The sequence below is a fragment of the Rhipicephalus microplus genome, chromosome 6 (assembly GCF_043290135.1).
Source record: "Rhipicephalus microplus isolate Deutch F79 chromosome 6, USDA_Rmic, whole genome shotgun sequence".
NCBI classification, from domain to species: Eukaryota; Metazoa; Arthropoda; class Arachnida; order Ixodida; family Ixodidae; genus Rhipicephalus; species Rhipicephalus microplus.
This window is the reverse complement of record NC_134705.1, coordinates 30057632-30071818: the sequence shown is the minus strand read 5'-3', so window position 1 is coordinate 30071818 and position 14187 is coordinate 30057632. Positions and strand designations below refer to the sequence as shown.

General features: G+C 50.1%; 1 pseudogene; it reads left to right on the top strand.

Moving 5' to 3' along the window:
* The first annotated feature begins 238 nt into the window (after positions 1-238).
* Positions 239-1535, top strand: LOC142765831 (uncharacterized; annotated as a pseudogene).
* Positions 1536-14187: the final 12652 nt, after the last annotated feature.

Sequence of the window (14187 nt, the reverse complement as noted above, 5' to 3'; positions counted from 1 at the left end):
CATTTACGTCGTTCTTGTGACGTCATCCTGCTGCATTCCGTGGCCGCCTGCTCCAGAGACAAGCGCCAAGACACGCGCTATCTTTGTTTCCTTTATCCGGTTATCACGGGAGTCATGTGATAATTCTGACTGTGTATATCTCACGACGAAACATTAAAGAGGACTTTTTTTTCTTGGTCACGATGTAACGAGCGTCTGTCGATCACTCTGACGAGCTTGCATGGTGTCAGAAGTGGTTCCGATGCAGCCAACTAGCGCTTCAACGGCCCCGTCAACAAGCGAGCGACTGGCAGCTGCGTCTACGAGAACAAGCCGTATCGGCGACAACGCTTCAGAATGGCGGGAATCAAGCCTCCTAAGCCCTTCGACTTCCAGAACGCAGCGGACTGGCCCGCCTGGATGGACTAATTTGACGACTACATTAATTTTAATGAATGATATGTCGGGTTTAACGTCCCAAACCACCAATTGATTATGAGAGACGCCCTAGTGGAGGGCTCCGGAAATTTCGACCACCTGGGGTTCTTTAACGTGCACCCAAATCTGAGCACACGGGCCTACAACAACTTTGACGACTACAGATTCGCGTCTGGGCTACATGAGAAAAAAGACGAAGTTCAAGTAAGGAACCTTCTCTATATTATGGGCAGAAAGTCGAGGGAGATTCTTCGGTCGCTAAACGTAAAAGACGAAGAAATGGAAGACTTCAAGCTCGTAAAGTCTAAATTTAACGACTACTTTGTACACACCAAGAACATAGTCTACGAAAGCGCTCGCTTTAATCTACGCCACCAACAACTGGGAGAAACAGTAGACCAGTTCGCAACCGAGCTTAGCAAGTTAGCTGACAGTTGCGAGTTCGCAGGCATGAGAAACGCCTAATAAGAGACCGCTTCGTAGTAGGACTACGGGACCAGGTTCTTTCGGAAGAACTGCAGATGGACCTCAAGCTAACGATCGCCACTGCTTTGGCAAGAGCACGTATGAGTGAAACCGTAAAGCAACAGCAAGCAGAACTAAAAGAGCATGGGGGCATAGTCCCAGAAGCTTGTGTCGCTGCAGTAAAGCCCAAGAAAGCCGCAGCAAAGAGCACGTTTACTCGCTGTCAGATGCCCGCTTATCATCAAAATAACTGCAGTTATTGTGCCGGACCATTTCACCCGCGAGACAAGTGTCCAGCGCGAAAAGAAACGTGCAAATTTTGCCGGAAGTTGGGCCACTATGAAAAGGCATGCCGAAGAAAGAAGCAAAGAGACACGAATCTCGGTAGCATCGCCGAAGCTGATGGCAAGTTTATAGGGACGGTCGAGCAGTGTGCGAACACGCAATCTGAGCATTTCGTGACGGTAAAGATAAACGACCAGACGCTCCGCATGAAAGTAGATACGGGAGCCGAAGTGACAGTCGTCGGTGAAAATTATCCTTTTCTTCCGCCTTCTCTGGAAAACGCCGCCAATCTTAAAGGACCTAGCAATACTAGCATCCGTACGATCGGAAAGTTTGACGCTAAAGTATTGTCGCGCAGCAAAGGATGACGCAGTTGTCTATAAGGAAAACAAGTTTATTGGAGCGAACCTGTGCTCCCCTAACAACTGAAAGAATACACAGGCGGCGAAGCAGCGGCCGGCAAAACGACGTGCACGCTAGTGAGCGTCGGCGATCGAATGTCGCGGCATCGCCTGTGCGGGAATTTATATCCCTTGGCGCGAGGGTTTCTCGAATATTCGAATTGTATCGAGAACGCTGTCATATCGTTTGTTCGAAACGCTGTTTGTTCGGAACGCTCGAAACGCTGTTCGATAGCGTTTGTTCAAAACGCTGTGAAAACAGTGATAGCACAGGCCGGCGCAGCCAGACCAAAAAAGCAAAACACAAATAAACAAACCCAATGCATGGTTCGCGGCATTACCCCCCCCCCCCTCTAAGAGTGCATCAACCCGATGCTAACATAAGGGACAATCCAAACAAATTAAAATAAAAGTTCGTCATCGTCCGTAGAAAGCTTTTAAGCGAACCACATGGACGACTTCGGGCCGCGTGCGTCGTCGTGATGTACGGGAGTCACCATCGGGGATCACTTCGTACGTTAGTTCGCCAACACGTCGTAGAATCCGGTAGGGTCCGAAATAGCGTCGTAGAAGTTTCTCACTGAGTCGACGTCGTCGAATGGGAGTCCAAACCCACACACGATCTCCAGGATGGTACTCGGCGTCTCGGCGTCGGAGATTGTAGCGTCCGGCATCCACCAGTTGCTGGTCCGTTATACAAACTCGAGCGAGCTGGCGGGCCTCCTCCGCACGGTATCCTTGGACGTCGGCGTTGAGGTCGTCGTCTTCTACGCGCGGAAGCATGGCGTCGAGCATCGTAGTCCGCCGTCTTTCGTAGACGAGCTCGAACGGTGTCATCTGCGTGGTTTCTTGGATAGCCGTGTTGTACGCAAACGTAACGTACGGGAGGACTTCGTTCCACGTCTTATGTTCAACGTCGACGTACATAGACAGCATATCCGCGATTGTCTTATTCAGCCGATCCGTTAGTCCGTTCGGTTGGGGGTGGTACGCCGTCGTTCTTCGGTGATTTGTGTTGCTGTAGCGTAAGATTCCTTGCATGAGCTCCGCAGTGAAGGTCGTTCCGCGGTCCGTGATTAGGACCTCAGGGGCTCCATGTCGCAGCACAACTTGATTAATGAAGAACTTTGCAACTTCTCGTGCAGTTCCCCTCGGAAGAGCGATGGTCTCTGCGTAGCGCGTCATGTAGTCTGTCGCTACGATAATCCATTTGTTCGCGGATCGGGATGTAGGGAACGGGCCCAGAAGGTCCATTCCGATCTGTTGGGAGGGCCTCGTTGGGACAGCGATCGGCTGCAGAAGTCTGGCGGGTCTCGTCGGTGGTGTTTTTCGTCGCTGGCAGTCACGGCAGCTCCGGACGTAGTGGGTGACATCGGATGTAAGGCGGGGCCAGAAGTATTTCGCCTTGATTTTTGTAATCGTGCGAGCTGTTCCGAGATGTCCGGAAGACGGGTCGTCGTGGCACGCTTCCAAAATTTCGTCAGGAAGGTCTGCGGAGATGACAAGTAGATACTTCGTTCTCGTTCCGGGATCGAAATTCTTCTTCACTAGGATGGAGTTTTTTTAGGCTGAACGCTGGTAAGTTGTGCTTGAACGCCCTAGGCACGGCGACGTTGCGTCCTTCGAGGTAGTCGATCATGGCGCGGAGGTCAGGGTCGGCACGCTGCTGGGCGGCTAGGTCGCTCTCTGCCCCGACCCCGAAAAACGCGCTGTCTTCATCGGAGTCCTGTGGTGGTGGGTCGACGGGGGCGCGGGACAGGCAGTCGGCGTCGGAGTGTTTCCTGCCGGATTTGTAGAATATTGTAACGTCGAACTCTTGCGGGCGCAAGCTCCACCGCCCAAGACGGCCAGAGGAGAGGGGTCCTTCGAATTGGCGAGCTAACACAGCGCATGATGGTTTGTCACAACATTAAACGGTCTATCATAGACGTAAGGGCGAAATTTTGAAATGGCCCATATGATAGCCAGGCACTCTTTCTCGGAGACAGAGTACTTTCTCTCCTCCTTCGACAGACCACGGCTTGCATAGGCGATTACCTTTTCATAACCGCTTTGCTTTTGGACGAGGATGGCACCCAAACCGATATCACTGGCGTCCGTGTGCATTTCCGTTTCGGCGTTTTCGTCGAAATGAACGAGCACGGGTGGGTTTTGCAGGCGTTGTTGCAGCTCGCAGAATGCCTTTTCTTGGTCGTTTTCCGAGCTGAAAGGGGTGCTTTCTTTCGGCAGGCGCGTGAGTGGCTCTGCAATGCGTGCGAAGTTTGCGACGAAGCGCCGGTAGTATGCTCGCAGTCCGAGAAACCTTCGCACACCTTTCTTATCTTTCGGCCTTAGGAAGTTCGCAATGGCTGATGTTTTTGTCGGGTCAGGTAGGACTCCCAAGGCGTTCACGACGTGACCCAAGAACTTGAGTTCCTCGTACGCGAAACGGCACTTCTCAGGCTTCAGCATTAACCCCGACGTACGAATGGCCTCGAGTACAGATTCCAACCTTGTGAGGTGTTCGTCGAAACTCCGGGCGAATACGACAAAGTCGTCGAGGTATACGAGGCAAGTGTGCCACTTCAGGCCTACTAGCACAGTGTCCATGACTCTCTGAAACGTTGCGGGCGCCGTGCATAGCCCAAACGGCATCACCTTGAACTCGTATAGACCGTCCGGGGTTACAAATGCAGTCTTCTCTCGGTCTCTCGTCCACTTCAATTTACCAGTAGCCGGTCTTCAGATCCATGGATGAGAAGTACTTGGCGTGGCAGAGTGCGTCGAGGGCGTCGTCGATTCGTGGCAGGGGTACACGTCCATTTTGGTGATTTTGTTTAGTCTCCGGTAGTCAACGCAGAATTTTAAAGTGCCATCTTTTTTCTTCACGAGTACAACCGGCGCAGCCCACGGACTTTTCGATGGCTGTATTATGTCGTCGCTGAGCATGTCACCTACTCGAGTACGGATGGCTTCGCGCTCGTGTGAAGAAACGCGGTACGGTGACTGTCTGGTAGGTCGGGCTCCATCTTCGGTTATTATCCAGTGCTTCGCCAAAGGTGTCTGACGTAACTTCGAGTTCGAGGAAAAACACTCGCTGTAGCGACAGAGCAACTCCAGTAATCTGTCCCGATTTTCTTGCGACAGCGCCGGGTTCACGTCGAAAGAATGTGGCAGCCTGGAAGCATCTGCGCGTGCGCGTTCAAAGGTGGTGACCGCGATCACTTGACTCGCTTCTTGCGTTTCTTCGAGGAACGCAATTGCAGCGCCCTTGTTTAGATGCTGGTACTCCCCGGTGAAATTGGTGACCAAAACGCGAGATCTGCGTTGCTTAAACCACGCAATGCCTCTTGCGACAGATACACCGTGGTCCAGAAGCAACCTTTGGTCAGTCTCCATGATAGTGTCGACGTCAGGAGCAGCACCTTCACAATAGATGGCGATCATCAAGCTTGCGCGGGGTGGCAGGGTGACGTGATCGTCGGCGATCCTTACAGCAGCACGGTGTCCGAGGTTCAGCTGCGGCGTCGTGGAGTGATCGGAAGAAAACGCTATCGACCTGGTCTGCAGATCAGTTATTGCGCCATTGTCCGTCAAAAAGTCCATTCCGAGAATTACGTCGCGGGAGCAGTTAGGCAAAATGACGAACTCTGAAGGGTACGTAGTGCCGTCTATGGTGACGCGCGATGTGCACATTCCACTTGGGGTCATGAGGTGGCCTCCTGCTGTGCGTATGTGCGGACCGTCCCATCTGGTCGTAACTTTCTTTAGCTTGGACACGAATGACCCGCTCATGACCGAGTAGTCGGCTCCCGTATCGATGAGGGCGACTACGTCAAGGCCGTCGATGGACAACTGGACGTCGGATGCCGCTTTCCTCGAATTTCGGGTGCGTCGAGGCGTCGTATGGCGGCTTGCGCGTATTGTTGGTCGGGCACTGTGCGTCGTCATCATCGTCTTCTCAGCGGCAAGCTTCGTCATTTCGGGTACGCGTCGCGCAGCGTAGCTGTCGTCGTTTTCGGGGGTCTCGTCAGGGCGTCGTCGGGTCGTCAGGATGAGGGCATGTCGTGAAACACGGTCTTGCGTCGTTGGAGGGTTTTCATTTTCTCGCCGTTGTGCAACTTCACCTCCAGAAGTTGCTGCTTTTAGTTTCACCCTCATGGGCTGGGCGACCTTCCACGGGCGAAGTCAGCATTGCTGCGACGGTTGGGGGATTGGTACGGGTAGGGCGACGGCGAATGGTTGAAACGGGATGGTCCACAGCTGGTGTTCGACAGGTATTCTTCGATCTCAAATGGGCGCTGGACAGCTCGCGGGCGGGGTGCGTCGACGGAAAACCCACGCAAACCCAGCCTCTTGTACGGGCAGCGGTGGTAGACGTGGTCGGCCTCTCCGCAGTGGTAGCACAGTGGACGATTATCTGGTGTTCGCCACACCTCGGTCTTCCTGGGCGCCTGGTTTCGGGTTACAGGGGGTCGGGCGGGCGACATTGGGCGGCGGTATGGCGGGGCCTCTTGATAACGGGTTGGGACGGGTCGGAGTCGACGAGCAGCAGCGGAGTAGGTCATCGCTTGTGGTTCGTAAGATGCTTCCAATGTGGTAGAATTCCCCAGTGCTTGCTGAACCTCCTCGCGGACGACGTCAGTGAGGGAGGCGACTTGGGGCTGTGGCGTTGCTGGGAACAATTTCCTCAGTTCCTCGCGAACGACGGCGCGGATGGTCTCCCGCAAATCTTCCGTCGCCAATCCAGGGGCGTTTACCGGGTTCACCGAAAGGGTGTTGAGTGGTCTATCGTATTGCCGCGAACGCATATCCAAGGTCCTCTCGATCCTCGAAGCCTCGGTGACGAACTCAGCGACGGTCTTAAGGGGGTTGCGGATGAGTCCAGCGAAGAGCTCTTGTTTAACTCCCCGCATCAGAAAGCGCACCTTCTTCTCTTCTGCCATTTCGGGGTCAGCTTTCCGGAACAGCATCTTCATCTCCTCAGCGAACAGTACAACACCTTCGTTAGGGTGTTGCATTCGCGTCTCCAACAAAAGGGCGGCTCGTTCTTTCCGCACAACCGTAGCGAATGTTTTGAAGAATTCGCTCTTAAAGACAGTCCAGTCGGTTAGGGAGCCTTCATGGTTCTCAAACCCCGTTCGAGCTGCATCCTCCAAATAGAAAAAGACATGACGAAACGTTTCTTCGTCATCCCACCTGTTAAAGATGCGGATACGCTCCAGCTTCTCCAGCCACTCTTCCGGTTCTTCACCAGGAGATCCTCGGAATGATGGGGGCTCAAGAGGTTGTTGCAAAACGACGGGAGGGTTGGTAGCGCTGGTCATGGTGCCTGCGTTGATCATCGTGATTTTTACGTCTTCTTTCCTTTTTTATCCGGGAGCAGTCCAAACTCTGGCCGAAGGCCTTGCTGTCGACGGCTGACACGAGTTGGGCATGCTTGTCGTGTTGGGCTTGCTTGTCGGCTTGGCAATGGCTTAGTGTTCATGTACCCCGCACCTCCACAAGATGTCACGCAGCAAAGGATGACGCAGTTGTCTATAATGAAAGCAAGTTTATTGGGGCGAACCTGTGCTCCCCTAACAACTGAAAGAATACACAGGCGGCGAAGCAGCGGCCGGCAAAACGACGTGCACGCTAGTGAGCGTCGGCGATCAAATGTCGCGGCATTGGCTGTGCGGGCATTTATATCCCTCGGCGCGAGGGTTTCTCGAATATTCGAATTGTATCGAGAACGCTGTGATAGCGTTTGTTCGAAACGCTGTTTGTTCGGAACGCTCGAAACGCTGTTCGATAGCGTTTGTTCGAAACGCTGTGATAGCGTTTGTTCGAAACGCTGTGAAAACAGTGATAACACAGGCCGGCGCAGCCAGGCCGAAAAAGCAAAACACAAATAAACAAACCCGATGCATGGTTCGCGGCAATATCTTGGAAAGACAGCTGTTCACAACAAACCATTTACGTCGGGCAGAACTTGCGCACGCCCTTGTTGGGACTACCAGCCATAAAAGCTCTGGGAATTGTTCACTTCCTAGACGAATTAGACACTGCTCACAATATCAGAAGCAAGTACCCCAACATATTCCAAGGCACGGGTACCATATCGGGAGAAGACACCATACGCCTTGTGCCACATGCGATCCCGTACAGTCTGTCTACACCGCGACGGGTTCCTATTCCCATGAAAGAAAACGTTAAAGAAGAACTGGACAGGCTAGAACGAGAAGGAATGATACAAAAGGTCGAACATGGTGCGCGCCTATCGTTCCTGTAATGAAGCCGTCTGGAGCAGTAAGGATCTGCGTTGACTTAACTCAATTGAACCAGTTCGTCAGACGAGAGCGTCATCAACTGCCAACAATTGAGCAAGTTATGGGAAGCTTCCAGGAAGCCAAAGTCTTTTCTAAACTAGACGCGCATTCTGGTTTCTACCAGATTAGGCTTTCTGAGGAATGTCAAAAGCTCACGACGTTCATTACGCCGTACGGGCGGTACTGCTACCGCAGGTTGCCGTTCGGGATTACATCGGCACCTGAAATTTTTCAAAGAGAGTTCTCGCAAGTCCTAGAAGGCCTAGACGGCGTACTGAACTACATGTATGACATTATGGTGTACGGCAAAAACCAAGTGGAACACGACAAGCGGCTTTGTAACGTCCTCGAACGACTTCAACAAGCAGGCGTAACTCTCAACAGGGAAAAGTGTTGTTTCTCAGTTGAACAGGTCGCATTCTTGGGGATGATCTTCGATGCCAACGGCGTGCGTCCAGACCACGAGAAAGTTAGAGCAATCAAGCAATTGCCCAGACCCCGAAACTTTGCTGAGGTTCGATCCTTGTTAGGTATGATGAACCATCTCGCAAGGTTTTTATCTGATGCAGCTTCAATGTCTGCTCCTTTACGCAGCCTCCTCAACAAGGACAGCGACTGGTTTTGGGGACCTCAACAAAAGACAGCTTTTGAGAAGATCAAGACCACTCTCAGCTCAGACAGATGCCTGGCGAGGTACAACCCCCGGTACTCGACAATTGTATCAGCGGACGCGTCTTCACTAGGGTTTGGCGCAGTACTCCTCCAGGATCAGCCATCTGGTGAGAGACGTCCTGTTGCATATGCCTCCAGATCGCTCACAAAAACAGAGCAGAGGTATTCACACATTGAATAAAAATTACGGCATATTCACGGGGTGAATGATGATGAATGGACGAAGCTCCGGAGGGATTCATCGGTAAACTGTGAATCTTCCGTGTGATTCGCCCAGTCGATCATCATGTAAAGACGTAAGGAACGCTGTGTGTGTATATACACAAATCAACTTTTATTTGTTCTTAGACGATGGATGGCTTGCGATGTCCCTTGCCTCGCGCGCTCGCACATCGGCATTCTGTCTGCGAGCGCGCGCTGCTGCCGCCTTGCGCTCTCTCCGCTGTGCAGCCTTATCCATCCGGCGACTCCGAGCGCGCGCCAGCAGCGAACGGATTTTATTACAACGCTCCCCCTAGCGTACGTCGCCGCACTAAATCAAACGATTGCCTTCAACCAATGACACGCGCCATATGTGACATCATTCCTATTTTATAAGATCTCACGTCTTTCATCAGCTACAAGTACCGCTTTCTAGTTTATAACATCTTGCATCTTTTCATCATCAGCTACAAGTACCACCACCTAGTAAACACTACAAGAACTAAACGAGAGGTGGCTACATACAGGAGACGGTACCGCCATCTAGTGAACACTGCAAGAACTAAACTAGAGGTGGCTACATACAGGGGACGGTACCGCCATCTAGTGAACACTGCAAGAACTAAACTAGAGGTGGCTACATACAGGCTACAGGGGACGCACAGCCCACGCCCTAAGGAGCTTCGCCCCTAAAAGAAGCATTAGCTTTAACTTGGGCTGCGGAATGCTTCGACGAATTCTTAAGAGGCCTCACGTTCCTGTTTGCGACGGATCACAAGCCTCTTCTCCCACTACTGGGTCGAGATCCTCTTGATTCTCTACCGCCAAGAATTCAAAGGTTCAGAATGCGTCTTATGCGGTACTCGTTCACGCTAACACACGTCCCGGGGAAAAGCATTGCTACGGCGGACACACTTTCTCGCGCAAGAGTGATGAACACTGCGCTTTCGGTCGGAGAGTTGTCTGAAGCAGACGTTTCGACTTACGTGGAGGGAGTCCTTCAGTATGTGTTCTCTGGCGACATGCTCGAACGCATACGCTCAGAGCAAGCAAACGACCCCGAATGTGCGTCGTTGCTCGAAGCTTGTATGCAAAGTTGGCCCGCTAAGCACTACACACCACAACTTCTCAAGCCATTCTGGGCGCATCGTGGTAACATCAGGTATGCAAGCAGCTGCTTTTGAAGGACTCAAGGCTGGTGATTCCACGAGCGCTGCGGAAAGAAATGTATCGGAGGGTTCACGAGGGACACCAGGGAATCGCACGCTGCCGCGCGAGCGCTAAAGAATCTCTCTGGTGGCCAGGAATTAGCAAAGACATTGCACAAACCTTTGCCAACTGCCAAGCATGCGCCACAGAGCGTACCCAATTTTCCGAACCAATGATTCCATCGGAAACAACCGAGCTGCCATGGCAGAAAATCGGAATTGATTTATTTGAGATGAAAGGAGCTGTCTATCTTGCCGTTGTTGATTATCACTCCAAGTATCCTGAGCTGGCCCTGCTGGATCAAGGAACGTCGTCGAAGGTGGTCATCCAGCACCTGAAAAGCTGCTTTGCCACACATGGGATACCGCAAACTGTAATATCAGACAACGGACCACAATTCATCTCATTCACGTTTGCTGATTTTGCAAGAAACTACGGCTTTAGGCATGTCACAACAAGTCCTTGTTACCCTAAAGCTAACGGGGAAGCTGAGCGCATAATAGGGACTCTTAAAAGACTTTTGAAGAAGGCAGAGGACCCCTACATCACATTGATGAACTATAGAAACACGCCGGGTCCAACCGGCTATAGTCCAGCGCAGCTGCTAATGAGCCGCCGTTTACGCTCAAAAGTACCCTGCATGCCATCCGCGCTAAAGTCATAAGTACTAAAGGCTTCTTGGAAAGAGCAAGGTGAAAAATACAGACAAAACAAAAGATGTATTTTGACAAACATCATGCTGCGAGACCTCTTCCCTGTCTATCTGCAGGCACTCAAGTATGGCTAAAAGACAGAGGTGCCGAGGACACGGTCCTTCATCCTCCTAAAACACCGAGATCCTACTGGGTCCAAACTGAAGGAAAAACCGTACGCAGAAACAGGCGTCATCTCTTCCTTCTGCCACACGGAGGAGAAACAAGCCCCGTAAGGATGGAGCAGCATCCACGAAACAGCGAGCCAACGGATGCGACGGACAAAGACATCGTAGCTACCAAGTCGTCTGACATCCAAGAGCCTCGTTCATCGAACAAAACTTCAAGTCCTGAGCAAAGAATGACGCGATATGGGCGCGTCATATGAGCTCTGAAAAGACTTGGTATTGATGATTAATTCCTGAAATGCTTTCCTTTTTTTCGGCAGGCACACGATACTTATAAAACGGGGAAGATGTGACGTCATCCTGCTGCATTCCGTGGCCACCTGCTCCAGAGACAAGCGCCAAGACACGCGCTATCTTGGTTTCCTTTATCCGGTTATCACGGGAGTCATGTAATCATTCTGACTGTATATATTTCACGACGAAACATTAAAGAGGGCTTTTTTCTTGGTCACGATGTAACGAGCGTCTGTCGATCACTCTGACGAGCTTGACAGTTCTCTACGTTGAACCCAAGCGCAAGCGCCGTGGAAGCTTAGTCAGCACCGCCATTCATCTCTCCGCAGCCGTGCCGCCTAGAACTTCCGCAGCAGTTTCAATGGAGCGGTTTTGAAAGACAGAAAAACGGATAAATGCTGCAGCGGTGTCTCTCAGTGGACGTTACCTCAACAGCTCAGCACAGGGATGATAAGTGAGACAGTAAAGAATGTAGAAAAGAGGGGAAAGAGGATGGAAAATCACGTAATTTAGGCCCTTTTTGTATGCGCGCATGTCGCTTCTCACCCAGGAAAAGCCGCTGATTTGATTGATTGAGAGATGTGTGGGGTTTAACGTCCCAAAACCACCATATGTATATGAGAGACACTGTAGTGAAGGGGTCTGGACATTTCGACCACCTGGAGTTCTTCAACGCGCACCCAAATCTGAGCACACGGGCCTACAACATCTTCGCCTCCATCGAAAATGCAGCCGCTGCAGCCGGGATTCGATCCCGCGACTTGCGGGTCGACAGCCGAAAACCTTAGCCACTAGAAAACCGCGGCGGGGCCAGGAAAAGCCGCCAAGCAGATCAACAGGAAGTTCGAGGAATGTAAACAAACCTCACGTGACCATCTTACGTGCGCGTGAAAAGTTCGGCGTCGCAGCAAGGTTCAACTGACCACTTCCACATGGGAGGGCACGAATCTTACGAACAGTCGAACACCAGACAGCGCTGGCAGCAGGTACGTGAGAGAATTCGAATTCGCCGAGTCGATCCTGCAGTCTAGGCTCGAGAGCAGACCCGGGTGGCCACGCGCAAGCAGCTTGGTCTTGATACTTCATTTTAGTGCTTTTTTTATGTTGTATCGTACGTTCTCATGAAACGTCTTTCAGTCAATGTTACTAGCCGGATAAGCTATATATTATTGTCCTGAAACGAATCATGGGTCGGCTATACATGATCCGACATCCTTTACACGTGCATTTCAATTTTCGGGGGGAGGGGGGGTGAAATAAACTGCATTCTTCATGCCATCGCGCCCTCATTGCTTACCATGAAGTTTGCTTCAACTACTCATTATGCTTCTGTGCTCTTCCTTTTCAATACATTTCTCGCCTGAGTTTTAGCCATGAATGTTGCTTTTTAGCAGATTTGGTAAACAGGAGTGATTGTGTAAAACTAATTCGAGTTTAGTTTATTGAGCACAAGACACAGCTTGAAAATAAACAAATTATGCTTGACACTTTCACATTTCACTCTGTGCAACTTGTAGCTCAGCTCTAAGCAGCCATTTTTTTTTTCGAATAGCGTACTACAGCTCTAAGCCATTGTTTCAAAAACTTCTCTCTTTTCCTGGCTTAGTCGCTTCAAGCTCTGGCGTATCGCTGTTACTCAATTCCACTTTATGGAGGTGTGCTTTTATTTTATGGCACAGAAAGTAAGCCAGCGTTTTTAGAGCTTGAGTAAGTAGGCGTTTCCACGTGCACCCTACAGGTTACATGGTACCCTGCCTTTTTATTCTTTGTGAAAACGGCTTGACAAGAAGCTTATTTTAGGGGCATGTTAGATTACGTCCTCACATAAACCATTGATTACGCTGGAGCAATCATTGTGGGCTTCCTGCATTTATCCGGTGGGGTGTGCGAGTCTACATTATTATCGATCCTTGAGCATATATTAGTTGCTGTTTCCCGGAAGGAAGAGGGCACGAAATATTTTAGTCGCTGAAATCATGCTGCCCCACTTTCTTTTTTTGTAACTTTGTATCTTGTTTCATACAAAGTGTTGATCAACGTTGTAACAGTATTATAGTGCATAAACAGTACCAGGTTGAGTAGAGCCAGAAAAGAAAAGATGATTGCCTGACGCATAGCTCCAAAGTAATTCCAGAACTATCGCACACAGGGAAAATGAAGGCAAGATATGCTTGGTGCGTTTGCATCCGGCCTACTACTTTTCTTTATTATTTTTCCTTTCGTTTTTTTCATCACCTTTTCTATTCCTGTCCTGCTTTCTTTCTTTTATACATCATGTTTCTTCTATCCTTCTTACTTGCTTTCCTTGTTTTTTTCCTTCTTCATTTCCTTCTTTGTTACTTGCTTTTCGAGTTCCTTCCTCCCTTCTTTCATTCGTTCTTTCTTTACCTTCATCTTTCTTTCTCTCTTTTCTTCTTCCCTCCTTTTTTTATTTCTATTCAATCCCGTGACGCAATACTCTTCTTTCTCTTATCCCTAAACATTTTTCTCTCTTATTTGGCAATAATTCATCATATTTGCTTTCATCCTCCATGCTAACATTAAACCTTCATCTTCGTTCGAGAGGCACAGCACATAGCTTGTTAAAGACGAAAGCGACGGTGATGTGTCTATCGACACAACACAACATGCGGCAACGTCCAATGACAAGTAAAATGGAAGAAAGATCACATTGTTATATCAGAAGTGGCCAATATTCAAAAGAGCGCCATTTATTAGAAAACGCCACACACAAACATGCATTTACCAGTGCATGTATGAACACGGTATCACAGAACAATCACCGGCATCATGTTTCTAGGGTGCAATTTCCAACACACCACGCTGAACTGCTAAGCCTTTCTTCACAAAAAATAAGTGACTCTGTTCGAACTTAGTGATTTTTGCGCTTCCTTTTCTCTCTGTTAGTGAGTGTATTGCAGTGCTGTAAGTTACGTCGTGTCTATGGTCTCTTGTTGTACGTGCCAATGAAGGGATTTCGTTACACCAGACAGCTGTATTCTCCTGAATTGCTGTTACTATTATGCAATAAACTTCACTGTTTTGACCTTCGCTGATATAAAACGCAACCGTGTTCCTAGTTTTTTTTTTTTTAATTCCGGGTAATTACCTGGTATTTCAATAAACCATTTGC